This window comes from Pipistrellus hanaki, assembly GCF_964339955.1.
Source record: "Pipistrellus hanaki genome assembly, chromosome: 2".
NCBI classification, from domain to species: Eukaryota; Metazoa; Chordata; class Mammalia; order Chiroptera; family Vespertilionidae; genus Pipistrellus; species Pipistrellus hanaki.
Window position 1 is genome coordinate 154,490,591 of NC_140504.1, and position 18,820 is coordinate 154,509,410.

Consider the following 18,820-nt stretch of genomic DNA (forward strand, 5'->3'; position numbering starts at 1 on the left):
CCTGTATTGAATTAGAATCTCCCAAGTTAAACAATAAATATAAGGGCAGCGTGCCATAAGTTGCATTGTATAACAGCTTAATAATCTGAGGAGGACAGAAGGATGAATTCTGAGGTGATGTTGATTATACTTAATAACTAGAATGTTCTTAGTTAAATCTGACCGTAAATCTGGTGCCAGCTTAAAGATTTACTGATAGCAATTGATTGTTCAGGTTAGCAATCTTAATGCTGCAGTCTGAAGATTATTCATAGTCAAGAAATCTCTATAGAGATGACATTTTATATTCAATAAGTGTTATTGATGGTAATGATGACAACTATCCTAGGCTCAAAAAATTTTTGAAACAAATTTAGAATCCTGATTTTTACTAGTTTAGCAAATTAATCCTTCTAAGTAGTAATTATAAGAAAAGATGAAATATGCCATTTGGAACAATATTAATGGGCCTTGAAAATGTTATGCTAAGCAAAATAAGTCAGGAAAAAAAGGAACCATATTTCACTCGGATGTGGAATCTAAAATTGAAACACACAGACAACAGATAACAGTATAGTGGTTACCAGAGGGAAAGAGGTGGAGGGACAGTAAAGGGCAAAGGGGCCAAATATATCATGACAGAAGATGATTTGACTTTGGGTGTTGTGCACACAATGCAACATACAGGCCATGTATCATAGAAATGTACATTTGAAACCTACATGACCTTATTAACCAATGTCACCCCAATCAATATTATTGTAATAATAGGATATTATGCTAATTAGACTGGGAGACCTTCTGGACATCCTTCTAGGCAAAGCCATGGTGATGGAGCTGAAGCAGAGGCAGTTAGGGGCTATCAGGCCAGGAAGGGAGGGCAATTGGGTGTGAGCAGGCTGGTAGGTGGGGCAGTTGGAGGTGATCAGGCCAGTAGGGGGGATAGTTGGGGGCAAGCAGGCCAGCAGGCAGAGTGGTCAGGGGCGATCAGGTAGGCAGGCAGGTGTGCGGTTAGGAGCCAGTGGCCCTGGATAGTGAGAGGGATGTCCGACTGTGGATGTCCGACTAAACTGGTAGTTGGACATTCCCCGAGGGGTCCCAGATTGGAGAAGGTGAAGGCTGAATCCCTGTGCATGAATTTTGTGCACTGGGCCACTAGTAAGTTTAATAAAAAAATAAAATAATCTTTTATGTATGCTCTTTGTATACTACTTATATAAAAAAACAAATTAGGAGGCACTATATTCAATATGAATACATGTTATGATGTATTCCCTTCCAAATTACTTCATTATGTATTAAAAAATAAAGTAATTTGGAAGGACACACATCACAGTGTAAACCATGTTCCTCTTTGAGTAATGACATTACAGGTTATTTATTTTGGGTTTCTTATTGTTTACTATTATTTGATAATATTTCATATAATAAGTATATGTTCCTTTTTTAAAAGGGTATTTTTTTTTATTGTTGGCTCTACTTAAATATTTTTAAGAGGTAAATTTACCTTCAATGAAAGACACAGATGATAAGTGTACAATCTGATGAATTTTGACAAATGTATACACTGATTAACCTAATCAGGACATATAGTCCAATCAAGCTATAACCCCAATAATGATATAATTCCAATCAAGATATATAACATTTCCACTGTCCAGAAAACTCCCTTATATCCCTTTGCAATCAATCCTTACATCCCATAAGCAGCCACTGTTCTAATTTATATCACTATAAATGAGCCAGTTACTTTTTAATTAAAAAACGTAGTATAGCCCAGCTAGGATGGCTCAATGGTTGAGTGTTGACCTATGAACCAGGAGGTCTCAGTTTAATTCCTGGTCAGGGCACATGCTGGGGATGTGGGCTCAATCCTCAATAGGGGGTGTGCAGAAGGCAGCTAATTAATAAATCTTTCTCATCATTGATGTTTCTATCACTCTTTCCCTTTCCCTTCCTCTCTGAAATCAATAAAAATATAAGAACAAAAAAGGTGTTGAAATAGTTTCCTGGTCAGTGAGGAGATGAGAAAAATAACAGAGCTTGGAGAGGGTATTTAAGAGCTAAATCATGTAACTCAAGAAAACTCAGAGAAGAGCAAGATAGTCACATAAGATTTTATAAGCTCTTGGATTCGTTTAGCTTCAACAGACAAAAAAGAGGGGGAATGTAAGAAAAGAAAAAAAGAGAAAAGGAAAGAAAAGAAAAACAGAAGAAAAGGGGTAAAGTCTACTAGAATATAAGCTCACTTTATTTTGTTCATTCCATCCTCAATGCCTTACACATTACCTGGCATAGGTACTGAACTCAAGAAATATTTGTGGGTTGAATTAGTATATACTATTATTCAGTTACTCAGTCAACAAAAATTTATTGACTTGTTACTATGTGATATGGATTATGCTAACTCCTGGAGATAGAATGGTAGACAATGGCCCCTAAAAATGATAGACATGTTCCCTAACCTCATGGAGCTTATATTGCATCTTGTCAGGAAGACTGATATTAACAGTGTTTATTACCAGTGATATTAACAGAGGCAGGTAGAATGGCACTAGTGAGGGATGAAAGAGGAAAGAGCTTGGTGAGGGTGAGCAAGTGAGAGAAGGTCAAATGCAAGGAGCAGAGGTAAGGAAGCAGAAGATGAGGCTGCTGAGTTAGTCAAAGACTAGATGATGCAGATGGGACCTTGTTGATTGTCAGATGGGCTTGGGATTTTATCCCAAGAACAACAGAAAGCTATGGAAGGGTTTTAAGCAGGGGAAGGAAACAATCAATTTTGTGTTTTTAAAATATCTTTCTGGCTGATGGACAGAGAGAGAATGGCTTGGATGAAGGCCAGGGTAGACACAGGAAGACTAGTCAAGAGACTGTTGTAGTAAGGGGGAGTTGAGGCTCTTATAGAGTGTCCCAGCAGGAGAATTAAAAAGGCATATTCAGAAGTAGAAATGAGCCTTGGTGAATGATTGGCTCTGGTGAATACATGAGTAGAAGTGGCAAGAGTGACTCCGGGTCCTGACATGAGCAAATTTGTTGATGGTGGGAAAACGTTATATTTTTTTTCTCTCCCACTATATGCAAAAGAAGCCAAGCTCATGGATTGACCATGTTGAGGGCCATACCTCTATTGGGCAGAGACCAAACCACAGACCTATAATGTGTCCATTGCATACGTGAGATGCAAAGGTGGTGATTTGGAATGGCTGGTATAAGGGGACATTGGTGATGGTGGAGGAATTTTATGCCCACCACCTGTTCTTGCTGTTGCACATGCTCATCCCTTTCTCTTTTTTTTGGGGGGGGGGGGGTATCTGAGAATGCCTCCTTATGAAAATAATTCCTGATAATTACAGAACTAAAAAGGGGGCTGCCTTTTCCCCACCCCACCCCAAAATTCCATATACCTTGAGACTTTGCATTTTAATAGGAATGGAATGAATATTAGGGAGATAGAATTGGTCACAGAGACAGTTGTAGTTTCTTAGACAAATGAGGCTGCCCTCAGCTGTGTAGTCTGGGACCATCTTATGGTTTTATATTTACCCTGTTATTTTCTTATTTGCCCCTTTTCAGTATTTTCTTTGCACTCTCTGCCTGCCAGTTATCTTTATTTCAGATCCTAGCTGTCAGCTTGGGAAATTTACTTAAGATCTCTGAGTCTTAGTTTCCTGAATCATAGTTGGGAGATGATATTGATGTCAGTGGATTTAATATCTTCTACATGGTAGTTTCTCACTATGAATTGCTCTTTTATACCTACTCATTCATTGGCTCCATTGTCTGGAGTTGTCAGGAAGCCACCCTCCGGCATACTCAGCATCTCTAAGCAAGCTTAAAGATACCACCACAGAGGATTTTGGAAGTGTTTCTCTCATCTCTATTCCCCTCCTTACTTGCCCACTACAACAGGACATGTCATCTTTGAGTAATGGTTATTTGCCTCACCACGTTGTAAGTGTATGCCACTGGACACAATAGGAGAGAGAATTAGGCTAGTCTGCACAAATCCATCTCTACTATGAGAAAAAGCATTCAATAAGTGTACATATATATTCTTGTGTATGAAGACTAGTTCTCTATATGCAAAATACACATATGAATCAAGCAAACTCACACATATCATTTATATCTATGAATAATATATATGTTTCCATAGATTTGTGGAACAAAAAAGAGATCCCAGAAATAAACCCATGTTTCATCGACTATATAGTCAACTAATCTATGGTAAAAGAGGCAAGAATATACAATGACAAATGACAGTCTTTTCAATAAATGGTGTTGGGAACTCTGGTGCTGGAAAATACATGCAAAAAAAAAAAAACAACACTGAACCACTCTCTAATACCAAATACAAAAATAAACTTAAAATAGATTAAAGACTTAAGTATACTTTAAACCATAAAACTCCTAGAAGAAAACATGGGCAGTAAATTCTTTGACATTGATCTCAGTGATTTCTTTTTTGGATATGTTTCCCTGGGCAGTGGCAAAAAAAGCAAAAATGGATAAATAGAACTACATCAAAATAAAAAACTTTTGCACAGAAAAGAAAATCATAAACAAAATGAAAACATATATCCTATAAGATAAGGGGCTTGCCGAAACCGGTTTGGCTCAGTGGATAGAGCATCGAACTGTGGACTGAAAGGTCCCAGGTTCAATTCCGGTAAAGGGCATGTACCTTGGTTGCAGGCTCATCCCCAATGGAAGATGTGCAGGAGGCAGCTGGTCGATGTTTCTCTCTCATCGATGTTTCTAACTATCTATCCCTCTCCCTTCCTCTCTGTAAAAAATCAATAAAATATATATTAAAAAAAAGATAAGGGGCTAATAGTTAAAATATATAAAAAATCATACAACTTAACATAAAAAGTTGATTAAAAATTAGTAGAAAACATATACATTTCTCTAAAAAAGACATATAGATGGCCAACAGACATGAAAAGATGCTTAACACTAATCATCAGGAAATTTCAAATCAAAACCACACTGAGATATCATCTCACACCTGTCAAAATAGCTGCTATCAATAAGTCAACAAAGAGAGTGTGTGGAGAAAAGGTAACCCTCATGCACTATGAGTAGGATTGTAAATTGGTGCAGCCACTATGGAAGTTCCTCTAAAAATTAAAAATGAAACTACTATACAACCTAGCAATTCCACTTTTAGGTATTTATCTGAGGAAAACAAAAACACTAATTTGAAAAGATTTATGTACCCTCTGTTCATTGCAGCATTATTTACAAAAGCCAATAGTATATGGAAGCAACCTAACTATCTATCAATAGATGAATGGATAAAGAATATGTGAGATATATATATAATAAATTATTATTCAGCAATAAAAGAGAAATCTTGCAATTTGTGACAGCATGGATGGAACTAGAGTGTAGTATGCTAAGTGAAATAAGTCAGATAAAGACAAATACCATATGATTTCACTTACATGTGAAATCTAAAAAATCAAAATAAGCAAATAAAACAGAAACAGACTCAGAGATACAGAAAACAAACTAATAATTGCCAGAGAGTAGGGGGTTAAAGGGTAAGTAAAATCATGAAGATATACAAACTTCTAGTTATAAAATAAATATATCATGGGGATATAATGTACAGCACAGAGAATGAATTCAATAATCTCATAATAACTTTGTACAGTGACAGATGGTTACTAGATTTATCATGGTGATTACAACATAAGGTATATAAAAGTTCAATCACTATGATGAAACTAGTATAATATTTTATGTCAACTGTTCTTTAACTAAAAATAATATGTGTTTATCCAAATTAATTAATAAGAGCCAAGTATCCACTTATTCATTTAGTCATACGTGGTTAAGCACCTACTATGTGGAAGAGCATGCACCAGGCACTGAGTCCCCAGTGATGAACATGACAGTTTCAGTGGAGTTCACATTCTGTTGAAGAAAATGCACTTGAAACAACTAGTTACACAATTAATCAATTATAGTTTTGGTAATTCTACAAACAATTACAGGTTGCTAAGAGAACTTACAGTAGGGAGAACCAATCGAGTTCTGGGAAGGAAAGAGAAGAGCTGCCTCGGTGTTTGGCAGGTGAAGGGTTTGAGTTTCCCAATGCGGTGGTGCAATCTCAGGATATGACCTTGGGTGACTTGGTGTTCTGAAGCTGGGTTCTGCAAGGATCCTCCCACTTGGTTACAACCAAGGGGAAGAAACCCATGCAGGCACCCTCAGTACCAGTGAATTACAATTGGGTGGAGAGTAGAAAGATAATTCAGTATCACTTAATTTCCCTCACCAAACACACACAGGTGCCTCAGGAACCTCACTTTTCTGGAAGTTTGTTTTGGGACAACTGTTTTACACATCTGTGAACTCACTCAGTCCTCCACTAACTTTGCAGATACAAACCCTCACGCCCAGGGTCACTGAGGGTGAGGGAGATTAAATAACCTGCCTATGATCACATCTGTACCAACTTTTGTCCCATGAAAGCTTTCAGCTACACGGAGCTGCCCAATTGTTAGCTTATTGTTCGAAGACTGCTGTTCTCCTTAGGGGCACTTTAAAAATTAAAAAAAAATTTTTTTTTTTTAAGTGACAGGGAGTCCCAGAACTAGAGTAAACCCAAGTATAATCTGCAATGTGCCTTTTAAAAAATATATATATTTTATTGATTTTTTTTATAGCGAGGAAGGAAGAGGGATAGAGAGATAGAGACATCAATGAGAGAGAAACATTGATCAGCTGCCTCCTGCACACACCCCACTGGGGATGTGCCCGCAACCCAGGTACATGCCCTTGATCAGAATTGAACCTGGGACCCTTGAGTCCACAGGCCGACGCTCTATCCACTAAAGCCAAACTGGTTTCGGCTGTACCCATTTTAAAAAATTGTCATTTGACAAAGATAATTATTACTGGTGGGCAGGTCCATGCTTTGACTATTTAAGTTTGTATACACTAATATTCTGGTTCCCTGGGTTTTATTGGCAAGGGGGTGATCGGCACCATTAGGAGAGTTTCTACAAATGGGCTGAACTTTGAAAAACGCAATGGAAGCGCGCATTAGAGTGATGAGGAGAAATAACTGAGTTGTGTGAGCCATTGTCGGACTCCCAGGATTCCAGAATGAAACTAATATTGCTGTATTTGCATCGAACTTTCATTTCCAAAGCACTAATGTGTAACTTAGTTTTATCCTGATTGTATTGAAGATCACATTCAAATAGTGCCAGAAAACCAAAGAGAAGTCAGGAAGCTTCTCGGGAACAGTTTGGCAATTGAGAAATCACATCAGAAGGGTTTAGGGACCATTTCTTTTTCTATTTCCTGGGAAAAAGTCAAGTGACCCAAAAAGCCCTGGTTCTTTGGAAGGAGATCAAGAAGCAAATAAATAGACTCTTCATGTGTCACTTTGCTTGTGGGAGTCGCACACATGGAAATCTACACAAGGGCTTTATTTTTTTGCAGTCTGTGCATTGACCTTCTCTTTCTCCTGTTTCTCTCTTATATCCGGGGGTGTCCCTGATATAAATGATGCTAAATAATTGTATTAATTCATTTTCCAGCACTGCTTTAAATCGGTCTGGCAGGCCTAAGCAAAATGGTGAGGTGTTCTCTTGAACCCCATACCCCTGTTTGAGCCTGTGATCCTTTCCTCTCTCCTCCCAGATTCCTTATGCACCTTGAGCGTAAATTCCTGTAAACTCTGTGCCTCATACTCACTTCTCAGATCTGCCCTTCTCAGACATCCCCACGGAAAGGGCCAAGTTCAAGATCCGAGCCTCTCAGGCCCGTGTAATTGCTGCTGCTGCCGGCTTTCCTCCGGTAACCTCCCTGTACTCCCTGTGGGAGTCCCGGAAGTATCTTTTTGCAAATGATCCAAGCAGACTGCAAAGTCCAGGCTACTCAGCATGGCATATGATCCGACCTCGGCCGTCCTCGCCAGTGTCATTTCCTGCCTCATAAAGTACTTCTGCCCCAGGTACTTCTTGTTCCAGCAATGCTGAAGCATTTATGGAGCCTGACACGCAACCTGTACCTTTGTGTGTGGGGCTCTGCGCGCAGAAGGTCTGTTTGATTTCATGCTCTGCTGTAATTGTGTTGGAATTCTTAATAATTTATTATCAGGAGGCCCTGAGTGTTCATTTGACACTGGGCTTTGCAAATTCTATAGCTGGTCTTGGTGCCCAAATATCATGCTGCTTCCTTCCTCTTTGTCTTGTACCTCCTCTTCTCTCTGCCTCACATATACTTCCCTTCATCTCCATCTCATGTGCTCTTCTTAGTCTTCCAAGCCTAATTTGAATGCCACCTCTTTAGTGAAATCTTCCCTGAACACCTGGCTTCCACTCTGACTACATTAATCACTCCCTCCTCTGTGCTATCCCCTTACATTGCTCACACGTCTATTATAGTCCTTCCATGATATGAGGTGATTAATCACGTACCTGTCTGTCTCCTTCTACCAACCTTTGATCCCTTCTGGAACAAGGGTCCACACAGGGCCAGCCAGTGCAGCATTATGGTTAGGGAGTCTGGAGCCAGACTATCTGGCTGCGTGTGATCCTCGAGAAATCACCTGGCTTCTTTCTGTCTTAGTTTCCTCACTTGTTACAAGGAGGGCAATCATGGAGTCTACTGTGAAGGGCTGGTGTGAGAGTTGAATAAGATAATCTATGCAAAGTGGTTGGAACAGGACCTGGCACACAGTAAGTGCTCAATAAATACTCCTCATCTTATACATTATTCTCTTCTGTGGACCTGAAACCTAATACAGTGGCTAGAACATGTGTGTCTGACATTTATTGAAAACCTACTGCATACCAGGCTCTGTGCTGGCTGCCTGAAATACAACAGGAATTTAACTTTAGTCAGGGAGAGAGATAAGCCATTAATGATCATGGTCCAGCTGATAAAACACTAAGTGCAAGTCAGTTTGAGAGCACAGAATAAAGGCATACGAGTCACTGCGGAGACAAAACCTGGTCTGAACTGTGCAGAATTAACAGGATTTGGCTAAGCACGGAAACGGGACAAGGTTAGTCTACGGAGACAGAATAGCACATGTAAAAGTATGTAAGTGTGACAAGTCTCATGGTTAAGGAAAATATGTGACATGTGGCTAGCGCAAATGGTGTTTGGTGACATTTAGGAACATGAGAGGTAGACTGGCGGGACTGGCAAATACACTGTAACTCTGGTCTATGGGTGGTCGCTGCCTGAAACAGTGTACAGAGAAGCATTCTGAAGCCATGTCCGGTCTCGATGGGAAAGAATGATGAGACACATTAGTTCCCTTTGTTCTGGGAGGAGAAGAGGGGGGTGGGAGCCTGTATGTCACATATCTGCCATTATTGATAGATTATGTAAAGTCTCATATGCTGTGTTAGGAGGCTGGATTTCCCCTGAAAACTATAGGGAATAATTGAACCAGTTTCAGTATGGCAGTGATACGATCAGATTACATAATAGGTGTCCCATAAATGCTTGCCAGATTGAACTAACTATGAGCCCCACTTCACCTATTAATGATTTAGTGTGTCAAATGCACCCAAATAATGTGAAGCCAGCAAATAAAACATGCATAGCTGAGCCGGTCCCGCTCGGAGCACTGTGCTGAGTGCTGGAAGCATTAGAGCCGCTTCTAAAGGTGCTTAACATGCTCCCGGGTGTCATTTACACAGTGAAATCGTCTGATTCACACTGCAGTTCCAAACAGAGGATTGAAATGGCATTAATAATTGATGCAGCTATAATATTTCATGCTATGAGCTGGGTGTATCTCAAAAGAAAGACTTCCAGGGGGCTTTTTGAACCTTTAGTCATCTTGCTGATTACAAATCAAGCAGTAAGAAATGGACTGGGAGAAACAGATTGTAATGTTTGAAAATACAAATATATCAATATGTTTTTATAAATATTGCTAATAGGTATTTCATTGGTACCTAAGTAGAGACAGCTCTGAGATTTTGGCTATTTAAAAAAGTAATAGCCATAGCGTCCACCTATAGACTGAAGGGTCCTGGGTTCAACTCTGGTCAAGGGCATGTGTTTTGGTTTCGGGCACATCACCAGTGCGGAGTGTGCAGGAGGTGTCTGATTGGTATTTCTCTCTCATCAATGTTTCTGATTCTTTATTCCTCTCCCTTCCTCTCTATAAAAAATCAATAAAATATATCAAAAAATATATATTAAACAAGTAATAAATACCCAGACTTATTATTCTTACTATGAAAACACTATAAAATTGTCATTTGTTATTGCATTAAAACATACTTTGTGAGAAGCTGTTCTTCTGAAAGTGTACACAAAGGAAGGCTGTCCTCGATAAATTTAGTATAATAGCTATTGAGACATTTCTATTGATTTTTCCCTTGATTTGAAATAGTATAGAACAGTGTAAGCAATACAGCAAGAAAAAAATAATTTAAAATAACTACAAAAAGAGGGAATTGGATTGTAAGGAAACCCAATGGAGCTCACATGTGGGATTAGTGCACAACATATGAGAAAGTTTGTGTATCTCAAGACACTCAGGCCAAGCAATACTTGAGTTCTTATCACATCCCAAGAAGAAAACTGAAATAAATGACATTTCTGATTTAATTATTATCAATGAAAAGATTAGAAGCAAATTTTTCAGATGCTGCCTAGAAATTATTAAAAAGAATCAATGAAGACACAGAGATGAAGATGAAAAGTTATACCACACTGACCAACTGTTCTCACTCTTTCTTGTGTCTGTTTTGTCTTTGTGGCTTCCTGGCATTTCCTCCCTTGGGCTTCCTATTATTATAAAGACTGTCATTGGTCATAGATCATTATGGAAGAGTCTTGTCTTTGTAAAAATACTCTCCTTTGCAGCCACACTTCAGGGGTGGAGGGTAAGAGAAAAGGATGTGGATTACAAACAACTTGAACAGTGTTATGTCTGTGTTACTAGGTTCTAGCACAGTTCCTAATGTTCAATTGTGGATTGAAAGAAGAAAACTTCACAAAATTTATGAATCCTTATAAAAATGTGTAGCTGCTTATGCCTATGTGATACCTTGGTCATAGCTTCCAAAACTCAATTCTTAATTTATATGGTCATGTTACCTGGACATTCAGTTCTAAAAGCATCTGGGCTACAGTGCAGCCCTCAGAAGGTCCATTAGGGAGACAAGGCGTGGAAGTCAAAGGAAAATCAAAGAGCGGGCAGAGAGCAACTCCCCTTCTTTTGCTGCTCAATTATTTGCTGTTTCCTTAATTCAAGCTTTTGTGAAAACAGGAAGACCTCCAGGGCCTCAAACAAGACCCTCCCACCCAGCTGACTTGGTTCTCAGAAAGGGTTTTGTTTTGTTTTAAACTTCCTTCCATCAAGACTAGAACAATTAAGAGATTTGGGCAGTAAAAAAAGGATCTCTCTCTCTCTCTTTCTCTCTCTCTCTCTCTCTCTCTCTCTCTCTCTCTCTCTCTCTCTCTTTTCTTTTCTTTTCTTTTCTTTTTTTGTATCTAGATGCTTTGTTAATCAGTTTAGCAGAGATTATACTATTTAATTCTCATAGAAATTTTGATAGGCAGGTATTCACACTTTATAAATTAAGAAACTACTGCTCACAATAATATCTAGCTTCAACAAGCATAAATAATGGGATGGAGCTAGGACATGTCTCCAGCTTCTTTCTCCCTTAGTATGCAAGAGAGGTACTTCCACTCAAGTCTTTCTCGGGGCCTTTCTTGTTTTTAATTGTTGATCAAGACCCTCTTTGCTCCATGATCACGAGGCATAGTAATCTTGCCCTGGAATGGGCAAAAATATTGTTTATAGTTCTAATACATTTGTCATTAACTGTTTTAACAGATAAGCCAAGTTGGCCAGGTACTTTACAATGACCTATTGTTTGAGCAGAAAAAGGAGGTCATGGCAAGAGTTTCTGTCACAAACACAATAGATCTCTAGCTCCATTGAAGTGTGTTGTTCAAATTACCAATATGATACAATGATGATGATGAAAGTGGTGATGAAGGTCGTAACATTCTCATTTAGTGAACTTTCGCATGTGCCAGGGATTGCTGTAAACACTCCTGTTGTGTCAATTTACCTCAACAATAGTTCAACGAAATAGGTGCTCTTGTCATCATTTTACAGATGAGAAAACTGAAGCTCAGAGTTGTGACTTGCTGGGTTCTTATAGGACTGCATGGCAGACCTGATTTTGAACTCATGCCCCTATTTTTAGTCATGATGTCACATAACCTTCGACAATAACAATCAGCATTAACATGATGCTTTCCCTTAGATTTTAATTTTGCTTTCATGTCTCTACCAGAATTGCATTTGTTAGGTTTTTTCCCCCCTAGTATACTTGTGTGTGTGTGTGTGTGTGTGTGTGTGTGTGTGTGTGTGTGTAATATGTGGTTGTAGTCAATTCTGCCATAAGGGAGAATTCTATCAACAATTTCACAAATCCAAGTGTCTTCTTAGTCAGAATATATTGGTTTGTTATGTAACTTAATTTTACTGTAACTTATAATGCTTATTTTTCTATAGTGATCTTCAGAACATGCTACTATATTATTTTACTTAATCCATATTATGTATATGCACACATAAACTGAAGAACTGGTGACTATAATCTCAGTCGCATTATTTCACCATTTCAGGTGAAATGGTGTCCATCTCATGACCCAGCTGCTGCCATTGTTCATTCATGCAGTATGTACTGAGTACCCACTGTAGGTGAGATGCTCCGCTAGCCATCCGGGACACAAAGATGTAAGGACATGGCTCAAGTACTCAAGGAATACATAGCAACTTATTCTAGTTTATGTTTAAAGCACAGATAAGGTTGATCCTCAATTAGTGGAATAGTGGTATAATTAGAAAAATATAGTCCACTAATCCTATTCCCCGTTTTCTGTAGAAAGGTAGCAGTCAGTTATAAAGTACCTATGTTTGGTGTGCAGAATAAGAAATACCCAGTGGCCTATCGATGGATTCTAGTCAGTTCCTGCTCAAGGAGTCTCCCAAAGTCCTGGAACACAAGACACTAAAGGGGTCCCAGAAACAAAGAGAGATCATCTTCATGATGATTAGAAGATTATATTATTTTAAACGTGTTATCCAAAGCCTATAGACAAATCCTGGCTTCTTGAGCCACTATCTGTATCCTGTTACTGTATAACTTAACTTTTCCTGAGCTTTGATAACCTTTTTTTGTAAAACAAAGATAATAATGCCTTTTATTGGTTTGCTTATATAGTCATTCATCTAGAAAACAGTTTTAAAATACCTACTACACCCCAGACCTTGAGGTAGTCAGTAGATGAACAATGTTTAATAAGGCAGCCATTGTTCCTGCCCCCATGGACCTTGCAGCCTGGTGAGGGAGAGAGGCACTAAATGAACTGGGGGCTCTGAGAGAGAATAGAGGGAGCTAAATGCTTTCAGGTGGATAGTCAGGAAGGCCTCTCTGCAGAGGTGACACTTAGGCTGACACGGAAAGAATGCAAAAGTACACTTTGTAAATAGCAAATGAGAGAAGTGTTTCAAGTATGGGAAGTGGTTTGGGCAAAGGCCCTGGGTTGATAAAGGGGGGTTGAGACACTGAAAGTAACCTAGTAGATTGAAAAGTAAAAAAGAGGGCATTACCCTAAAAAGTGAATATTGTCTATCCCAAACCCCAATAACCCCACTCCTGAGTATACGTCCTAGAAAAATTCTTGCCCGTGTCTATTATAAGACACTCCCAGTAGCACCACACTTTGTTTATGATAGCACAAAACTAAAACAACAAACATCAACAGAAGAAAGGAGAAGTAAGACTTAGTATATTCACATAACGATGAAAATGAATGAATTATGGCTCTTCAGACCACCAAAGATTATTTAAGTGTAGAGAAAAAAATCACTAAAAAGCAATTTACAGATGAAAAAAAACCCACAAAAGAAACAACTTACAGTATTATTTACTATGTATTTTAAATTATCTTAGAATATCCAAAATTTTAAAATATTAATTGTTGTGGATACACAGTATATTGTAAAAGGTTTTTGTTTGTTTGCTTTGTTTTACAAAAGCATTTTTCAAAAGCATGGGAATTGAAACGTCTGTTTTGGCCAACAAGATGTTTGGACTGGAGAGTAAATTTGCCCTCTGCTTTAAACAACTAGGAAACTAGAAAATTACAGTGTGAAACAATGGTTTTCAGAACTGGACGGCAGCCACGCAGGACTGTCATGCCTGAGCGAAGAAAAACAAACAAAAATAAACAAGGTGAGCTCTGATTGCACCATCTTACCCCCTGGAATGAGTTTCCAGTCGGTAGCATAGAAAGGGGAAACCCCACATCCATTTGTCTTGCTGAGTGGAGGAAACGGACTGGAATTAGGGGAGAATCAGGCAGCCACAAATTGCTGGGCGGTGAACCAAGAGGAGGGAGCTGTAGGGAATGAGAACTCCAGAGATCGGCAGGGGGATCACCCATTGGCTGAGTATCTGTCAGTGCATGAGTGACGCTGATTTACGTGGGGTGTGTGTGTGTGTGTGTGTGTGTGTGTGTGTGTGTGTGTATTTGTCAGGGAAGGACCCGTAGGAAAGGAATAGGCAGAACAATTCCTGGGCCTCACACAGCACTGGGAAAAGTTCTTGTTCCCACACATCAACAATCTCATAATATATGGAGTATCAGGTGAGAATCTTAGAAGTCAAACTTGGCTAGTGGGCCTGAAACCTTACTAAAGGCTACTGTGGACCCAACATAAAAAACTTAAAAGCAAGTTTCTAATTGTCCAAGTATGAACCAAATAACTGAGTGCCGGGGCGGGGGGTTTGGGGACACACACACACACACACACACACACACACACACACACAAACGATTTAAAGAAATACAAGAAAATCTAGCACAGCAATGTATTGTAAATTCACAATGGCCAGTGTCTGATTTTTAAAAATGATAATAGCTATGAGAACAGCGACAGTGGCAGTGACTGGCAGCTCAGGATGAATGCGCATAACAGAACCATCTGATTCTTCAGGAACACTTCCGGTTTCCTCTGTCACTGCCTTTGAGGAGGGATACAGATGGTACAGATGTGGCACTTAATAAGGAACTTGGACAACATTAGAGAATACAGAACTAAGTGATAGTCATCTGGTGGGCCTATTGGTAGTGGCCCAGAATATTAGGCTCGAGTTGGAGAGAGAGCTTTTTAAGCTTAGGCAAATGTATGGCAAAGCAGGCATGACTTCAGATTTGAGTATACCAAATTTGAAAATATCAAATCTGAAGTCATCGAAAAACCTCAGTCCTGAAAAAATAACACAAAATTTAACTGGTAATCTGTCCTAGATAAGTGGTACAATTGATCAGAAGTATCAGAATAAACATACATTTCTCAACTCTCAATTGTTCTTTTAATTCTGATTCCAAATAAATAATTTGGTGATGTTGGGTGGAAAAAAAAATAACTCAGGCATGCAAAGAAGCAAGAAAATGATGACCCAGAACCTACACAAAAACCAATCAATAGAAACAGACATAGAAATAATACTGATGTTTGAACTAGTAGATAAGGACACTAAAACAGTTATTATGAATATGTTCAAAAGGTAGAATAAAATATAGCAATAATAAATAAGAGAATTTAAAGATGTGGAAAAGACCCAAGTGGATGTCTACAGATAAAAATACAATATCCAAAGTAAAAAATACATTGGATAGCATTTATGCCACTGAATTATTTTTTAATCCTCTCCCGATGATATTTTTTCCATTGATTTTTCAGAGAGAGAGAGAGAGAGATTGATGTGAGAGAGACACATAGATTGTTTGCCTCCCACGCACTCCCTGACCTGAGGCCAGGAATGGAACCTGCAACCCAGGTTGGTGCCCTTGACAGGGAATCAAACCCTTGACCCTTCAGTGCATAGGCTGATACTCTAACCACTGAGCACACCAACCATGGCTGTGCCACTGAATTTAAAATGCATGTCTGGTAGAAAACATATATTGAATCTTGCTTTTAAAAATCCAATCTAATAATCTCTGACTTTTAATTGGAGTGTTTAGCCCATTCATATAAATGTATTAATTAATATAATTGATTGAAGTAGGCCATTTTGCTCTTTTATTATTATTTCATCTTTTTTATTGTTGTTGCTCTCTATTCCTCCTTTACTACTTTTTGTGCTTTGATAAAATGTATAATGTTTACTTTAAAGATTCATTTACCTTTTAAAGAAATTAAGATAATAACAGAGAAAATACAATATATAAGTAAGTATAATCTTTCTCATTTATACAAATATTTACCAATTCCAGTGTTTGCCCTTTCTTCCTCTGCATCTGAATTACCATCTGGTGTCATTTTCCTTTTCCTGGTGGACTTCCTTTAGCATTTCTTGTAATGCAGACATGCTAGCAACAGATTCCCTCCATTTGTTTATTTTGAATTATCTCTATTTTGTCTTCATTTTTAAGAATAGTTTAGATATATAATTCTTGGTTGACAAATTTTTCTTTTAACATCTGAATCATCATTGCAATGTTGTCTGGCTTCTATTGTTTCTGACAAGAAGTCAAGCATTATTTGAATTGTTTTTACCCTTTATTCATTCAAATATATTTTCTGCCCCTTCCACTTTCCTTCCTTTTGGAATTTCAACTACATGTGGAATAGACTGTTTCATATGATCTCTCACAGGTCTCCGAGTTTCTGTTTATTTTTCTTAATCTGTTTTTCCTCCCTACTCCACGGATTTTTAATTTCTATTGACCTGTCTTTAAGCTCCCTGACTTTCGTTTTTCACATCGAATCTTCTGATGGGCTCATCTATTAACTTTTCATTTCAGTATGGTACTTCTCAACATTAGAATTTCCTTTTTTTTTTTTTTTATAGAGTCTGTTTTCTGGTAGAGTCCCCAAGCAGGCATTTTTTGTACAAATTTACAAATTGATTAAAGAATCATAGGAAATGAATCTTAGAAGAGTCAAATAAGTTTGAAAAAAAGTAAAAGAAACATATTCTACATCTCCGAGACTTACTGTATAACTAATGTGATATTAGCATAAGGAGAGACACATAGGCCAATGGAAAAAAATAGAAACAAATAGGCCCAAATATATATGGTCAATTTATTTTTGACAACTGTGCTGATGCGATTCAATGGGGAAAGGAATAGTCTTTCAAACAAATGGTGCTACAATAATTGATCCTTACCTTATACCACAAACACAAATTAACTTTAAAATGTATCATAGACCCAAATGTAAGAGCTAAGACTATTAAAAATATAGAGAACAAAATTTCGAAGTCATTATGACTTTGAAGCAAGCAAAATATTTTTGATGGGGCACAAAAAGTGTAAACTATAAAAGAAAAATCAATAAATTAGATTGTATCAAAATTAAAATCATTTTTTCTTGGAAAGCCTTAGTTAAGAAAATGGAAAGGCAACTAGGATAAAAGTTTGCAAAACATGTATCTAGTAAAAGACTTTTCCTCTGACTGACATATTTTACTTAGCATGACACTCTCCAGCGTCCATCTATACTGCTGCAAAAGAAGTTAGAGTTCCTCATACTTTTTGATTGTTGGAAGAACTTGAAGAAGGACAAAAAAGATAGGTAATGGTACGGTTAGCCGGGGCCTTGAAGATGATAAAGTTATGGCACTTATACGGTGGACAGGCATGATTACTGGCCCACCAAGGCTGGAATAACTGAGGAAGGCTGAACAGTGGAGGAAGTTGCCCTTGGAATGAGCCTTGAAGAACTGACAGGGAGGATTTCAGAAGGTGGTAATGGGGATGGAGAACATTCAGACAGAGAGGAGAAAAGACACATTATGAAAACAGAATATATAGCCTGAAAGTACCATATGAACTGAAACACCCAGAAACTCCTCCATCAGTTAGATTTGTAACCAAAATTAATATGAATGGAATAAGTAATTCCAGTGGAACGATAGATGCAGGGAGCATAGCAGTGTTAACAAAATGGTAAAATTCACATAGCATTAAACTTGTACTTCAAGAACTAAGATATCCAATGATGTCCAATGAAAATATGAATTCCACAGCCATCAGAAAGACAAACATACAACAATTAATTTTAGTGGAGCTCAAACTTGTCTTAAATCAATAGTCTACTCATGCTTATATCTTGATTAAATGTCACAATGCAAAATACCCACACATTAAGTAAAGGAATTCTAGCTGGTAAACATGACCCGGGCATTTGTAAGCATATGTTTAATATATATACACACATTGTGTTTTCAGGTAACAAGAAGAAAAATGCAGCACACTTTTGTAAGGAACTGACATTTAAACATAAACCTGGCCCCACCTGCATGGCTCAGTGAGCATCAACCTTATGAACAAGGAGGTCATGGTTCAATTCTTGTTCAGGGCTTATGCCCAGGTTGCAGACTCAATCCCCAGTGGGGGGTGTGCAGGAGGCAGCTGATCAATGGTTCTCTCTCATTATTGATGTCTCTCTCTCTCTCTCTCTCTCTCTCTCTCTCTCTCTCTCTCTCTCTCTCTCTCTCTCCTTCTCTCCCTCTCCCTTCCTCTCTGAAATCAAAACAAATATTTTTTTAAATAAAATTAACTTAAACCTGGAGATGAATGTATGGTGAGAAGTGTCAGTTGTGGAAGCATGTGTACTTCTAAAAAGTAAAAATCTCAAGAAGGATAAAAAGAAATGGCATACTTTATCCATCCTGTTTAGTGAAAGAACTTCTATTTAAATTGGTTCATGTAGCAGATATAGTGAATACTACTACAATTGTTTTAATTTTTGAAGTGGTGTGAGTGCTGACTGCTAGTAGTATAAAAAAATATGTTCAGGATT

The 18,820-nt window shown here is 38.1% G+C and overlaps 1 pseudogene across 1 annotated transcript; it reads left to right on the top strand.

Moving 5' to 3' along the window:
- The first annotated feature begins 6,458 nt into the window (after nt 1–6,458).
- Nucleotides 6,459–18,074, top strand: LOC311617454 (ubiquitin-conjugating enzyme E2 variant 2-like; annotated as a pseudogene). Its single transcript has 3 exons — nt 6,459–6,492; nt 7,706–7,800; nt 17,792–18,074. The product of its transcript is annotated as a ubiquitin-conjugating enzyme E2 variant 2-like (transcript).
- Nucleotides 18,075–18,820: the final 746 nt, after the last annotated feature.